The sequence below is a fragment of the Rattus norvegicus genome, chromosome 9 (assembly GCF_021556685.1).
Source record: "Rattus norvegicus strain SHRSP/BbbUtx chromosome 9, alternate assembly SHRSP_T2T, whole genome shotgun sequence".
NCBI lineage: Eukaryota > Metazoa > Chordata > Mammalia > Rodentia > Muridae > Rattus > Rattus norvegicus.
The window spans coordinates 109,928,237-109,944,500 of record NC_141542.1 but is presented as its reverse complement, the minus strand read 5'-3'; the positions used below and the strand labels follow the sequence as shown (position 1 = coordinate 109,944,500).

Sequence of the window (16,264 nt, the reverse complement as noted above, 5' to 3'; positions counted from 1 at the left end):
CAAACCATTCGAAAACTTTTACTATATAACAGACAAGTTCTACCTCAAGCAACGTCTCCATAAGTCCCTGTAAATACAGGAGAAGGAAAGGAGGTGTTTCAGGAGCAATGCGATCAGCAAGTTTTATCTAAGAACAAAGACATTCATTACTCAAGAAAGAAAGGTCTCTCGTTTCTTTATTTCCGGGGAGGGGTGGGGGTCAAATTTTTTCACAACCTTTTTAACCTGTAAGATTTAAATTTATTTCATAAAAAGTGTTTCAGAGAGAAAATTATCATTATGTAGCATGGGACACAAAGACTCTTACCATTGTGCAGGGCTTCTGTGCTCCACTGATTAAGCAACAACTTTCCACCTTATTTTTTTCAAGATAATTTTGTAATTGTATTTATGTACAGAAAACTTGTGTACATTTAACCCAGTTTAGCCTTTGCCTTTTCCAGCTTGGCAATGAGAGCCACAGACTTAGGACCCAGGAAGTTGCCTCCCCAGTGGCAGCAGATCTCATATCTGTCATTCTAATTGGTCCTAATAGCTTCCACCAGCTTAGCCAGAACACCCTTGTCTTCTGAGTTAGCCTGTGTGAAGGCAACAGTGGTGCATGTCTTCCTGTGAACCAGGCGTCCCATCCCGGCCTTTCCCTTGATGATACAGTAGGGCACCCCCATCTTTCGACAAAGGGCAGGCAGGAAAACCACCAGCTCAATGGGGTCTACATCTTGGGCAATCACCACCAGCTGAGCCTTCTTGTTCTCCACCAAGGTGGTGACTGTATTGACCCCTTCTCAGAAGACAGGCGGTCTCTTAGTTGGGAAGCCCCCCCTTGTCAGCAGCTTTCTTCTCAGCCGAGCCAGCAGCCTTTGCTCCTTTGCTTCTTCTTCCACTTTGTCTCTGGCCTGTACTTGTGGGCGAGCTCAAGCAATTGAGTCGCTGTTTGCCTGTCCAGGGCCTGGGTGAACTGGTTGAAGGCAGGAGGTACTTTGAGCCGCTTATAGAGGATGGCTCTTTACCACTGCAGCCTGATGTAGCGGGGCCATTTGACGAAGCGTGTTAGATCTCTTTTGGGCTGGATGTCCTGCCCAATGTCGAAGTTCTTGGGCCTTTTCTGAAACAAATGATTGACTACATTTTTGGCCTCCCATTTCTTGACGACGGCGGGGACCGGGGCCACCTTCTTCCCACTGGCCTTCTTTCCTTTGGGCACCTTACTTGGCTGGAAGGGAGAGGAGCTTTCCACTTTATGACTGGGCTTTTTCTATAGACGCCGAGCAAGGGCATGAAGGCTTACACAGACCTGACTCAATATTTGTTTTAAAATTATCTTCTCTCGTTTTTTTAAAATGTAATTTCTACTAATTCTTTTAAAATTTCACACAGTGTGCTTCAGTCATATTCTTTCCTGTCTCCTAAATCCTCCTTTCTTGCCCACCCAACTTCATGGTTTTTTTAATCAGGAAGGGAGGAAGGAAGGGAGGGAGGATGGGAGGGAGGGAAACCATTACAAAATATGGAGTTCTGTGTATACTGGCCAGCTGAGCCTGCCTGGGATGTGGTTAATAAACCAGTGTTACTCCATTGATTTTTTTCCTCTCTCCCCAAAACTATTGTTTGCAAGAAAGTTTCTTGGCTGGCTCTGTGCCCAGTCTCCTCTCTCCCTGCTGGCATTTCTCTAGCTTAAGCTTGTGCAAGTCTTGTGCATGCTGTGACAATATCTGAACATTCATATATACATCTACCCTATTGTGTCTGAAAAGTGCTGTATCCTTAAAATTGCCCACCATCTCTAGCCCTTATAATTTTTGTGTTCCCTCCTCCCATAGATCCCTAAGCCTTAGGGGCAGGGGTCTGATATAGGAATCCTTTTCAGAGATGAGAAGTCCAAAGACTCTAACACTCTGCACATTGCCCAATTCGGGGTCTCCAAGGTAACCACTGTCTACTGCAAGGAGAATCTTCTCTCAGTCCATTGCTGTTTGACATCTTTTAACCTTCCTATAGACATCTGCGTTTTGAGTTATAGGCATCTACATTTCCTGTTTTGAGTTAAGTATTATAACATGATTTCTATTTTAAGAACAATGTTAAAAATTAAGATTCCAAAAGGCCAGCACGGTTTGGATGAAATATAATTATTAGAGAAGGAACAGGAATACATTCTCACATTAATGTTCAAGGAGGAAAAGATGAAATTAGGGAATGGCAATAGAAAGGTATTTCCAATGTAAGAAACTACATGATGCTGTGAAAGATTGAGTGAAAAGAGGATGTGGTTGAGGCGATAGCCTTAAGCCAACAAGAGAGCATGGATTATGTTACCTAAGTAGAAAGATGGTCCCTTCTAGGTCTACCTAGAAAGGTGGGCTCAGAAATACAACTTATCTACAAGACAGAAAGAACAAGGAGGTTTTGGCAGAAGACCACGGTGGACACCGTTGTGACAAGCTGTGGAAACCTTTCATAGATATCCCCAAGGTTCCAACAACGGGATTGAATATCACCACATGAAAGGGAAGATGGGGGATTGGGGAAAGGAAGCTTTAGAAAACCAAGGAGAAAAATAAAGGTATGAGAGAAAACCTCTGAGGTTTCTGAAGGTGATCCCTACCCTGTGTGTCTTCGTTAGCTCTCTACCGGATGTAAGCGCCTAGTGATTCACTTCTAATGCATACAAAAAAAATGATGCTTACAGCTAACGATTGGACTGAGCACGGGGACCCCAATGGAGGAGTTAGAGAAAGGACTGAAGGAGCCAAAGGAGTTTGTAACCCCATAGGAGAACATTATCAACCAACCAGACCCCCCCCCCCAGAGTTCCCAGGAGTACACATGGAAGGACCCATGACTCCAGCCCCATATGTAGCAGAGGAAGGCATTGTCTGAAATCAATAGGAGGAGAGGACCTTGTTTCCCCTGTGAGGGGAATGCCAGGGCCGGGAGGCAGGAGTGGAAGGGTGGGAGTGAGAGCATCTTCATAGAAGCAGGGTGAGAGGTGATAGGAGAGGGCAGAAAAGGGATAATATGTGAAATGTAAATACATAAAATATCCAATAAAAGAAAGGTTAAAAAATGGCAAAGTCAAGGATGTCAGTCATAAAATTATGTTACAAAATGACTGTGACTTCAATCTCTCTTACTCATGTTAAGCCATTCTTTGGGGAAATCCTTATTTGAGGAAACAATATATTTCATGAGAAGCCAGTGAAGAACCAAAGCTTGTGACCAGTTGTGAGCTTAGAAATAGATTCTCTCTGAAAGAGGACAGGGAAGAGCAGGGTGCAAGGGATCCAATGGGGAAAGGGGGAAAGGATTCTGAGAGCCAGAGGGATGAGAAGCTATACACATGAAGTCTCACCAACGTGTCTGAATGAGAATGACACCAAGAGACACATCAGCACTGAAGAGAGGAAGCCATGAGGTCTCAACTGTAGACAGAACTACTCAGGAATGCTGAGAATGGGAAAATAATAGTCATCCCCAGGAAAGAAGACACCAATTGATTATCCAACACCAAATAATCAGGCTTGAAAATAGGTACCTACAAGTCTCATTAGATAGCAGACTTGTATTGATGTATTTATAAGTGTGTGTGTGTGTGTGTGTGTGTGTGTGTGTGTGTGTGTGTGTGTGTGTGTGTGTAAAACAATTAAAGGAAGTGACTGAATTTTAAAGAGAGCCTAGAGGGGGTATGTAGTAGGGTTTGGAAGAAGAAATGGGAAGAAAGAAATGAGTTAGAAAAACTATATGGAGAAAAGAAAATAGATACTCTCCATGGAAGCCTCAGAAGACTGTGGCCTTGGAAATTTTTTAATTTGCATTCAAATTTCTGACCGTCTGAACCGTGTTATAAATAGTGTTAATACCATTAAGCTATTGAACAGTGTAGTTATGTGGCCATAGATCACTAATAAAAAAGGTATGTAATAGTTTTCCAGGAAATAAACTATTTTTAGAACCATATCCAGTGGTGATAGAACTCAGTGGATAAGTGTTTATTTCTATACGCAGAGAGGTAATTTTAAGTTTGAGGATTTTGCAGATGAGTATGAGAGAACAAAAGCAAAGAATGGATGTGGCCCTTCAACTGTAGGGTTTAATTTGAGAAAGAAGAAAAAGACTAAGTTACTGCTTTAATTATATTTAGATGAAAGATTTATATAAAGATAAAACTGGAAAGAGACCAGGAAAATGACAACCAGAAAGCTTGAAAGTGGTTATATTTAAGGGCTGCATTGTTGACGAGGTCTACAAGACAACATGGAAACTGGTGTATAAATGAAGGAAGGATAGTGATGGCCTCAGTGAACTTATCCCAGAGTAGATGGGGGCTGAAATCACTAACACCTAACAAAAATTATAAACATATCCCCACAGTTATGTATCTTAGCTAAGGTCACTAGCATGACTCTGGGAACCCCCCAACCCCATCTCTCTGACACATCCTAGAGACTCTCCCTTCCCCAGACCCCAGCAGCTGCAGATTTCTGTCCATTCCCCTGGCCTTTGGGCCCTCTCTCCTGTCTCCTCAAACATATACACTTAATCCTGATGCCCCATTCCCTTTCCCATCCCTTCTCCCATCCAGTTCCCTCCCTCCTTCTGTCTCCTAGAACTATTTTATTTCTCATTTTAACTGAAATTCAAGCATCCTTGGTTGCACTTTTTTTCTTGTTTAGCTTCTTTGAGTCTTTGAAGTGTATTGAGGGTATTCTGTGGATATCCAATATCCACTTACCAGTGACTACATACCATGCATGGCATTTGGGTCTAGGCTACATAACTCAGGGTGATATTTTCTAGTCCCACCCATTTGCCTGCATAATTGATGATGTCCTTGTTTGTTTTAATAGCTGGATAGTATTTTGTAAATGAACCACATTTCTGTACCCATTCTTCAGTTGAGGGACATCTGAGATGTTCCCATTCCCCGGGTGTTATAAATAGAGCTGTTCTGAATGTAGGAGAACACGAGTCCTTGATATGTGTTGGAGCATCTTTTGGGTACATGCCCAAGAGTGGTATAGCTGGGTCTTCAGGTAGAACTATTTCCAATTTTCTGAGAAACTGCCAGAATGGTTTCCAGAGTGGTTATATGAGTTTGCAATAGAAAAATATACCCCTTTCTCTACATACTCACCAGCATATGCTGTTACCTAAGTTTTGATCTTTAGCCATTCTGATGGGCATAAGATTTCCATCTCAGGGTCATTTTGATTTGCATTTCCCTGATGACTAAGTATGTCGAGAATTTCTTTAAGGGCTTCTAGGCCACTCGAGATTCCTCTGTCAAGAATTCTGTTTAGCTCTGTGCCCTATTTTTATTTGGGTTATTTGGTTTGTTGGATCCTAATTCTTGAATTCTTTATATATTTTTAATATTAACCCAATGAACAGGTTGATCAATGGAATCAAATTGAAGACCCAGAAATAAACCCACACACCTATGAACACTTGATTTTTGACAAAGAAGCCAAAGCCATACAATGGGGTGGGGGAGCATCTTCAACAAATGGTGCTGGTCTAACTGGATGCCTGTGTGTGGAAGAATGCAAATAAATCCAAATTTATCAACCTGGACAAAACTCAAGTCCAAGTGGATCTCAGACTTCAACATAAAACCATATATACTATGTCTACACTAAATATATACATGAAATCTAATAAAAGAGAAAGTGGGAATAGCCTTGAACGACTTGGTATAGGAGGCAATTTCCTGAACAGGACACAAATGGCTCAGGCTGTAAGATCAACAATTCATAAATGGGACCTCATGAAACTGTAAAGCTCTGTAAGGCAAAGGACACTGTCAGTAGGACAAAACAGCAGCCTACAGATGCAGGAAGGACTTTTACTAATCCATACAGGCTTAGATTTTTAAAAACTACTTTTAGTAAGGGTTCTCAAATGCTTTGACACCCCCCATTCTAGTGATCCAAAGGTTGGGTATAAAAGGTGGTAAATAGGACGGATGTAGACCTGTTTAGAAGTAGTTCCTTGGGACGATTCCAATCTCTGTTTGTCAGGGTACCAGCAGTCCATTTCAGTAGTGTCAGGATACCAAACAGGAAACAGCAGCAGTGGCACAATCTAGCAGAAACCTCCAGGCTCTGCTGAGTCAATGGGAATGACTAGGACCAGTCTGGATGGCAGGAGTTCTCTGCTGTGCCTCCTCAAGGAAGCGAAGATCAGCAAAGGCGAAGACCAACAAAATATCACAAAGCTAGCTATGCAAGCATGCAGTCTGTCTGTTGAGTCCTATTTATACTTTCTCCAAATATCACCGGTCTTCCCACAAGTCTTGCCTCAGCAAAACACCATGTGAGTCTGTATCACCTGACATATCCAGAAACTTCCACTTCAACCCACGGAACCACTTTTAACAAAAATGTTAAGTAGAAACAATGTGCCCAATTTTGGCCAAGAAGTCTTTTTAATGCTTACATTGTGGATAACTGACCAGTACTACCACACATTCTCCACATTAGAATCTTTACCATAATGTTGGATGAGTATTATGTTATCTATGTCCTCTAATTATATTCTAAGTCATGGTGCCATAAGAACTACATGTGTTGCATTTCAGTTGTCTCTCAGCACTAAACCACACCTATACATTGGGTGACTCATAAATGGCAAACACATTAAAAGAACAGTTATTTTTAAACCAGTTTAAAGGCATGGTATATTATTTGCCATTGGGAACCATGTCAGACACTATTCCTCGTGTGTGTGTGTGTGTGTGTGTGTGTGTGTGTGTGTGTGTGTGTGTATGCAAATATATTGTGTGTGCATATACCCATGTGTGCATATGAGGTGAAGGCCAGAGATAACCTTGGGTGATTTACTGGTGTAGTCAGGAATAGTTCCTAGACCTCCACATATCACTGTTTAATCCTCAATCCCTGATCTTATGGCCAAGCTCATGACTACAGATAGAGCAGCAAAGGAGGAGTCGGGGAGCAAGTGTCCAATGCTGTATGGTAAATAAAGATAGAACCAGGATTCTTATGCAGGCGCTTAGACTGGAAACATTCGGTCATTATTGTAAAGGTGCACGACGATGAAAAAGACTTATTTCACATGGTCCAACACACACCATTTTGGGATCATTAGAGACTGAAGGTGTTATGAATAGTAAGAGAATGAAAAGGAGATCGCAGAAACACCTCATTGGTTTCAAAGTGTTTCAACCGCCAACGATGAAGCTGTACATAACTCAGACAACCTCACAGATGCATGAAGAAGTCGAACTATGAATAAAAATCTCAATGTCCTGAATACTCAATCACTAAAAACAAGTCAGAAAGCTTGAAGCAATCTCTGACCATGTTTCTGAAATTGATCATTTAAACATTGTAGACAATATAAACGAGCAGGCCATGCATGCCTTATGGTATGTGACTGTCCTTGAAGATAATTTTGACAGAGATAAGGCTAAAATCAATGAAACCACTTACGCTTTTAATCAAATAAAAAGTCTACAAACCTAATGCAGTGTTTATGCTAGATCATTTCAGCAAAATGAACTTTTTAATTATTTTTTATTTTTATTTTTATGTACATCGATGTTTTGCTTACATGTATGTCTCTGTAAGGGTGTCAGATCCCCTGGAAATGGAGTTACTAATATTTGTGAGCTGCCAAATGGGTGCAGGGATTTGACCCCAAATCATTTGGAAAGCAGCCAGTGCTCTTAACCACTGAGCCATCCCACCAACCCACAAATTTCCTTTTTTTAATATTATTTTACAATGTAACATTTTGTTCATCCTTTTAACCTACCAGAAATGTCTTTAAATACAAATTCTGCTCCCACCCTGGAGATATAATTCGGAGTATTGTAATGCCCTGCAAACAGGAGAGAAACATCTTTCTCACCCTCACACTGTCACTTGGGACTTGTGGAAATGTTTCTAATAACAAGAAAATGGTTTTGGTTGCTCTAACTTCTCTCCCTCCCGGGCTACGATTACAAACAGAGAAAAAAAAACGAGTTATTGGTGATCGTAGTGTCATTAAGATGTCTCCAAAGCAAAACTGCAATCTCGGTGATCTCTATTTAACAGACTAGAGCAGTGGTTCTCAGCTTTCCTAATGCTGCAACCCTTTAATACAGTTCCTCCTGATGTGGGAACCCTCAATGATAAAATTACTTTTATTGCTACTTTATAACCATAATTTTGTTACTTTTATGAACCTTCAGTAAATCTCTGAGACATAGGATAAAAGTAACTATCTGATACATAAGATATCCTATATGTGACCCCATAAAAGAGCCATTTGAGGTCCCAACCTACAGGTTAAGAACACTAGACTAGAAGGAAATTGTATAAAGGAGAATTGTTTGAAAATGTTCAGTTTCATTGTAAACAGATATAAAAACACAAGAAAAAAAGTGGAAAATGCAAAACAGTTGTTAGGACTGTGAATGCTTTGTTTGGAACAAGCCTGGTTATAACAAGAGTAAGATGTTTTACTGAAACACTAAAATCAATAATTTATGCATTTAAGCTTACAGGCGAATCGTTGAACACTAGCATCAACTTATAGAACTACACAATATGCCTACACTTTTTCCAACCTTTCAATTGACAGCTTAATACTTTTACATAATAAATTTCAGTCATTTTCATCTGCAATTTCCTTCTTTCCTCTGTCTCTCTCTCCCTCCCTCTCCCTCTCCTTCTCCTCTCCCCCTTCCCTTCCTCCCCATCCCCCCTAACACGATGGAACACTAATTATTTGCCTTGTTTTTCTGTGACCTTTTAAGTTTAGAAATTTTTCCCAAGCGTGATGGGGAGAGTTATTTACTGGAACAAGCTCAACTTATCAGTTTCTACCACAATGAGGAAAATGAAACCTGTTCTCCAACAATATTTTAACTGTCAATACTCACAAAGGTAAGGGTTAGGTCTTGTGGGCCCCTAGCCTATCCAGGATCCAATGTTATGCTGGTCTTGGGCAGGGAGCCACATCTGTAACGAACTATAGAAATGATCCCTGAAAGTATAGTCTTGGGAGCCACATCTGTAATGAGTTCATGAATATAACGAGGTCATGTCAAAACGCCATTATTCTGCTGCACTTCTGACTTCTGGCTCTAAATTCTTACCAACCCTCTTCAGCAATGCCCCATTTGTCCTCAAGGTGTTAGATGTGATGTCCTGTTTAGGTCTGAACACTCCACCATCACTTATTCCCAGTTCTTTCAGACTGACGAAGGCTTGCCACAACATTAATCTATATGTACAAACATGACTGTTTAGAAGACATTGGTATTTAACACTTTAACAGAATAAGAGTAGGGGTTTCCCTGTAAGGAATTACCTCCTGAGACATGGGCTATTTGCCAGTTTTTGTTTGTGTTTGTTTGTTTGTTTGTCTGTCTGTCTGTTTGTTTTTTACAAGGTTTATATAAACAGATGTGACTTCTCTCAAATACAATCAGAAAGCAGTTTGTTATTGCCACTGTTTCTCGAGAGGACAAAACTTGCCCAGAAATTTTGTCATGGCTGGGTAAACCTGCTGAGTTTTCTCCCCCTCAGCAGCCTGTATCACACCTTCTGGTAAATGAAGACAAGCTTGGAGGCAGGAATATACTAGATCATACTAGACTGTTTCCAGCTTTACCTCTCTGCATCCTATGACTCAAGTACGTGTTATCTTCAGCAATGTGCTATTCTGGCCTCCAAGTTCTAGGGAGCAACCAAAATCAATAGCCAAAATCTGAATATCATTGGATCTTCTGGGGCCTCCTTCACCAATAACTTATAGAGAGTCATCCCACACATAGCAAGAGATTACTGCTTAAGAACCCTCTGCTTCATGGAAAAGCATATTGCGTCCATGAACGATACCTCTGTTCAAGTCTTGATTTTTAGATTCTACTTATAGTAATCTTACAAAATGGTAGATTCCATGTGGCTTTCTTCTATGGCCTTAATTTGGGTTCCCCACCCTCCTCTATTCTTCCACTCCCTCTTCTGCTTCAACCTTCGCATGCCCGGCATTCCTCCCACTCTACGCCCACTCCTTCAAAGCATTTTCTTCCCACTCTCCTTCCTACTAATGGTCCCTTTCTTCTAGTATTCGATATTAAACAAACCGGTATAGAACTATAATTAAGACATACCTATTAATGACATGGACACTGGTCTACAGAGCCATGGGTTGTTTCACTCAGTATAATGTTTTTCAGGTCCATCCATTTTTCTAATGGATAACTTAATTCTTCTTAACCAGTGAATAAAATTACATCACGTATACCTACCACACTCAGTATCTATTCTTCCTCTGAGGGATGTCAAAACTAGTTCCATTTCTCTGTATTATGAATATAGGCAAAATGAACATGGGAGCACATCTCTGTAGTAAGGTATGGATGGAGTCTTTGGTACAAATAATGAAGAATGGTATATATGAGACACACAGAAGCTCTATTTTTAACTTTTGGGGGACCTCCACACTGATTTTCGTTGTGACTATACCAGTTTACACCCATATCAATAGTGAATAACAGTTCCTCTTTCCCCAGTTTCCTTCTTCCATGTCCTTTATATAGGCTGCCAACAGAGGGCATGGCCCAGATTTAGGGTGGCTCCTTAGACTTCAAATGATCTGGTGTGGTAGGTATACATGATGCAATCTTTTGAATCTCACATGATTTAGAATATGTTTGACCTCAATGATCCAATTAAGAAAACTTCCTAACAGGTATGCCTAGTTGATTGGGTTAAGTTAATTCCAGGTGTAATCAAGCCGACAGTCAAGAATAGCCTTCACAATTGGTCATTTGTGGGGTTTTGTTCTGTTTTGAGAACTCTCTGTCCAGTATCACAAATCATCAATAGGATTGTTGTCTTGACATTTAGCTTTTTAAAGCTTATTGAATTTTCTAAACTCCAACCCTCTGTTGGGTGTACACTTGACAGATGGTCTCCCATTCTTTAGACGACCTTTCACGTGATTCTCAGTTTCCTCTGCAGGAGAGCTTTGTCTTTAACGTCTTCATTGTTGGCCTTATTTTCTGAGTAAATGGAGTCCTATTCAGGAATGCCATTGTTGAAGAGGCATTTTTAATGTGCATATTGTCCTTTTTATGGATATATTTGTATTGACTTATAACTAGGTATTCAATTGCACTTTACATGTATATCTGTACAAGAGCCATGATATTTCTGTTACTAAGGTTTTGTATTAAAACTTGAAATCAACTATTGTAATATTTCCAGCAATATTCTTATTGTTCAATGATATTGTAATATTAGAGAACTTCTGTGATTTCATATAAATTTTAAGGGCTGTGTGTGTGTGTGTGTGTGTGTGTGTGTGTGTGTGTGTGTGTATGTGTATGTGTAGAATTGAGTTACACTATTGATTTGTATTGCATTGAATTTATAGAATACCTTTGATAGGGTGTGGTTTTCTAATAATTGCATCAATCCATGAGCACAGAAGTCTTTCCACTTTCTACTGTCTTCTTCAATTTCTTTCTTTGATATTTTAAAGTTTTCATTCTAAAGCCCTCTTTCTTCCTTGCTTAAGTTTATTCTAAAGTGTTTTTAAAAAATTTTTTGAACCTAGTGTAACTGAAGTTTCTTTCTCAGTGTTTGTCATTGGTACATAGGAAAGCTATTGACTTCTTTGTGTTAACTTCTTCTGTGTACTGACCTCTCTACTAAAACGATTTATCAGCTCCAAGAGTTTCCTAGTGGAGTAATTGAGGTCTCTTGTGTGTATAATCAGGGTCACCTACAAATAGAGACACTTGTATTTTTCTGTTTTCCCTTTAAGTCCTTCTCTATTAATTACTTTAACCAACACTCAAGAACTCCAGTGAACTACAGTGGGAAAGAATGTGTACCCTTATCTTCTTCCTGGTCTTAGTTGACTGCTCTGAGTTTTTGTCTGTTTAATATAAAAATGACAATAGCTTTATTAAGTTGAGATATGTTCTATCCATCCATAATCTCTCCAGGGTTTTTCTCATGATAATATATTAGATTTTATTAAAAGTCTTTTCTGCTTGTTTTGAAATGACCATGTGAGCTCTGTCTTTGAGACCATTTATGTAGTTAACTATGTTCCTATATTTCCTGTTTTACAAAATAATTTTAAGTGTTGGAATTAGTTACTATTTGAGGGTCTAGCAGAATTTTGCACTGAATCCATTTGGATATGGGCATTTTTCTAAGTTGGTAGATTTTTAAGTTACTGCTATGATCTCATTGCTTGCATTTATGTGATCTTGGTTTCACTTTCATAAAACAAACACTATTAGACACAAAGGCACAGATTAACTCCAAATAGTAGCCCATATGTATAAAACCCTTCATCCATTTATTAAAATTTTCAAGATTAGTAGAATATCAGTCTTTTAAGGTATGTACTGATTTACCTAGATTTCATTGTTAGGTGTTGTAACGTCTCTCTTTTTATCCCTAATTCTATTAAGTCAAGTACTCTCTCCATTCTGATTAATTAAGTTAAGGATCTGCCAATTTTCTTTATCTTTTTTAGCCTTATGTTTCATTGATCCTTTCTTTGTTTCTATTTCGTTAATGGATGCCATGCTCTTGCTTCTCCCCATCTATTGATTTGGATTTGGTTTGTTCTTATTTTGCAAATGCTTTCAAGTGAATCAGTAGTCCATGATTGATTTTGAAAACCTCTAAGGGATCCCTGACCAAACAGTAATTCTACTAAAAATCTTCTGTTGTCATTATCATTTTGTTATTGATTTTAAAATTATCTTAGTAACATAAGTGAGTTTGAATAAGGCACTTTCGCATATTTTTCTTCGGTTATCCCACCCACACCTCTTTTCTCTCCTCCATCTTTCAAACATTGTCTACACTTAGCCTCCCTTATTTCTCCCCCTTCTTTCATATCACATTTATTCTACTATCTTTCTAATTATATTTTTAAATTACATTGTAAGACAAGTAGACTTTTCTGTGGCTTCCATACCTTTCCTTTGGGTTAACCTTACTTTCTTCTTTCCTTCACACTCTCTGGTCCCTCCCTAAGTCTTCCACTCCTAGTATGCCAACTCTCTCTTTTCACTTTATTCATAATCTATTATTTCTCTCCTTTTATATGGCCATTGCCTTACTCCATGGTTTGTTTTTTCTTGAGTATTTCTATCCCCATATTACATTCAATTTTCCTATCTCGAGTTGATTTTCTTATTCCATTCATCTGTGTGTAGTATTCTCTTGGAATATATTCATGACTTCTTTGGGCATTATGATGACATTTATCATCATTCTTTTGTACTGCCAGATTTTGCATTGGTCATTTTCATTAGAGGCCATTGCTATGAGACTGTAAGTTTAAGGGAGAAATAGATTATATTGTTTCTTCCTGTTCCTGTTTTCATTCTATAACTTTGTCTGTCCATTGATGTCTAGACTACTCCTCAAGATGTTCAAAGAACTAACTTTAAATATCATAAACGTATAAAGAGACATAGATATTGAACTTGATCAGGCAATTTATACATGAACTGGAACACCTAATATCTATCAATGTACACAACTTCTGTGTTTACATATATCACCTAAACACACAAAAAAATTAGAGGATAAAGATAATAAAGAACCTTGCTATAAACTTGTGACCAGCAATCCGGCCTGAATATGAGATTTACTAGTTCAATAATAGCACAAATGCTTTGGGAATAACCAACCACTCTCTTATTAGATTTAAGACCTACTCCATGAGATGTAACCCGTACATGCCTGACACTACTAAGATGGCTAATAATTTAAAGACTGCATAGACCATGGACCTAGGGGGAAGCCAAAAGAACATAACAATAGAATGACACCTAATTGCATTCTACTATACCCATAGATCATTAAAGAAGCTTCTTCCTGCAGCCGATGGGAACAAATAGAAAGACCCACAACCAGATAGTGTGCAGACAATGAGAGACATTGGAACACTGACTCATAAATGGGATATTTGCATCCAATCCTTCCTATATGGCTTCAGGGAACCCTGCAGAAGGAGAAGCAGAAAGATTGTAAGAACCAGAGGTGATAGATGACTCCAAGAAAACAGTCTTCCAAACAGGACTGACATACATATGAGCTCATAGTGACTGTGACAGCATTCATTGGGAGCTTTCCATGCTAGTAGTCATGAGAGTCCAAGAAGCTCCCAAAACAATATGTTGTTGACATCATTCTTTTTTTTTTTTTTGATGTAACAGCAGGAGGTAACTTTATTAATGAGATCCCTATTAGCGAGATCCCGGGTCGATACGTATCCCACACAGGAGACAGAGGAATCGACCCCGAAGCTCAAAAGTCAGGGGTTTATATAGGGGAGGTTAGGGGCATTCGCGAGGTTACACATGATTGGCTAATTTCTGGCGCAGCTATAAGTGATTGGCTCATTTAAACATGGCAGTGAGATTACAGTACAGCAGGAAAGTACGTATTGACTGGAGCGTACAAGATTTTAGGAGCTAGGGGCGTATCAGGGTTTGAAGGACAGATATCTGGTTAAGGTGTGACTCTGAGTAAGCTGGGGGAGGTGCCCTTCTGCCAGATGGTTTGTGTCAGTCCTAATAACTGGAGCTGGTTCCTGCATTCCTTTTCTTTATCTTTATGGTCTGTTAGTCCTAGCGGCAGGGCGGGGCTGCCTGGACTTGCTTTTCACAGTGTTTAGCCCTGAGTCTGAATTTAAAACTTATTCTTTTAACGTCATATTTTTAAACCTCAAATCTGTATAATTTTCCTTTCATTCCCCTCTTCTTCTACTAAGTAATTCTAATCTTAGAATTTTGATATCAAGTCTCATATTTGGTCTCACCAGTTGTCCTAACTGACTGGTACTGTTGTCTCAGAACCATCAACTGCACAGCACCCACTCGATTTTTAACAAAAGCAATTAACCTGTATGTCACGCAGGGTCCAGAAACTAAAACCAAGAAAATTATTAGTAATGGCCCAGCCTTATAGCAGAGAGTAGAGTGTCATCCAGGGAGACCGAGTGAACCAAGACTCAAACCAACCTTGTTGGGCGTCTCTATCTTTTTGTAGGAGTCAAACCTATTAACTAGTTTATTTAACACACGTGGACCTATAATCAGAAGCAGAAGCAAAATTAAGAAGGGTCCCATAAGGGAAGATATCAGAGTAGTCATCCAAGGAGATCTACTAAACCAGCTCTTGAACCATCCCTTATGTGCTTCTCTGTCTCTCTGTCTTTTGTCTAACCTTTCTCTAAGTTTATTCATGGAGTCTTTAATTACTCCTGAATGGTCTGTATAGAAGCAACATTCGTCTTTCAGTGTAGCACACAGACTCCTTCTTCAAGGAATATCAGGTCTAATCTTCTCCTATTCTGAAGGACTACCTCTGAGAGGGAGGTTAGGTATTCTTGGAGGTCAGCTAAAAAGTCTTTCACTCTTTTTATATCTGAGTCAATGGCAGTTCTGAATTCTCTATAAGCCTTGCATTGCAAGGCAAGGGCAGATGTCCTTGTGCTGCCCTTGTACCACCTAGATAGCCTTAAGTAATTCTCAACTCTTTTTTTTTTGTCTTACTAAGTCTTTAGCATCAGGATTCCAATCTGGACACTATCTAAACCTACACACCAAGGTCTTGACTAGCTTTTAGAACTTCTAAGCTTATACAGACTGTGATCCCTGAGGCACAGGCCCAAGAAGTGTTAGGAGTACTAACATATGCAATGTTACATCATTTGTAATGGAAATCAAGCCTATCCCACACCTATCTTGATAGAACCCAGGACAAACATGACTGAATTTCCCTCTAGGTCCCAGCTCTCAGCCCCAACAGCTAGTACGCTGTTGGTGAGGGCTGAGAATTGATGGCTGTCAGGGTGGTCAGCAGCACCAGGTACAGTCCTTTCCAGCGAGGCTCGAGTGTCTGGGCTCAGTGTAGCTGCAGTCTCCGACCTGGAACTGGTGGGATGTGTTGACATCATTCTTGATTGCCTCCCAAAAGCTGTAAGTTCCTATTACTGATCACACTATGCACTTTCAACATTGGACGCATACGGATCAAGCTGTAACTGACTTGCAAGCCTCCTTTTTGAAAACTAGCTTTCATAGGACTGTGCAAACTGCCAGTGGAGGAAAGCAATCAGTAGGCCTACTCAGTTGTGATGCCTATAAACCACCAGCATCCTCAAAGGCATAATAGTGGCACTTACATGTTGGTGATAAGCAACAGTTATTTATTTAGACTTAAGACTGTGTGCAGTAGGAGGGAGCAGCAATTATCCATGA

The 16,264-nt window shown here is 39.7% G+C and overlaps 2 pseudogenes; both read right to left on the bottom strand.

Moving 5' to 3' along the window:
- Nucleotides 1-413: 413 nt before the first annotated feature.
- LOC148003860 (large ribosomal subunit protein eL8 pseudogene) lies at nt 414-15,960 on the bottom strand (annotated as a pseudogene).
- On the bottom strand, nt 8,920-9,013 carry LOC148003861 (small nucleolar RNA U3; annotated as a pseudogene).
- Nucleotides 15,961-16,264: the final 304 nt, after the last annotated feature.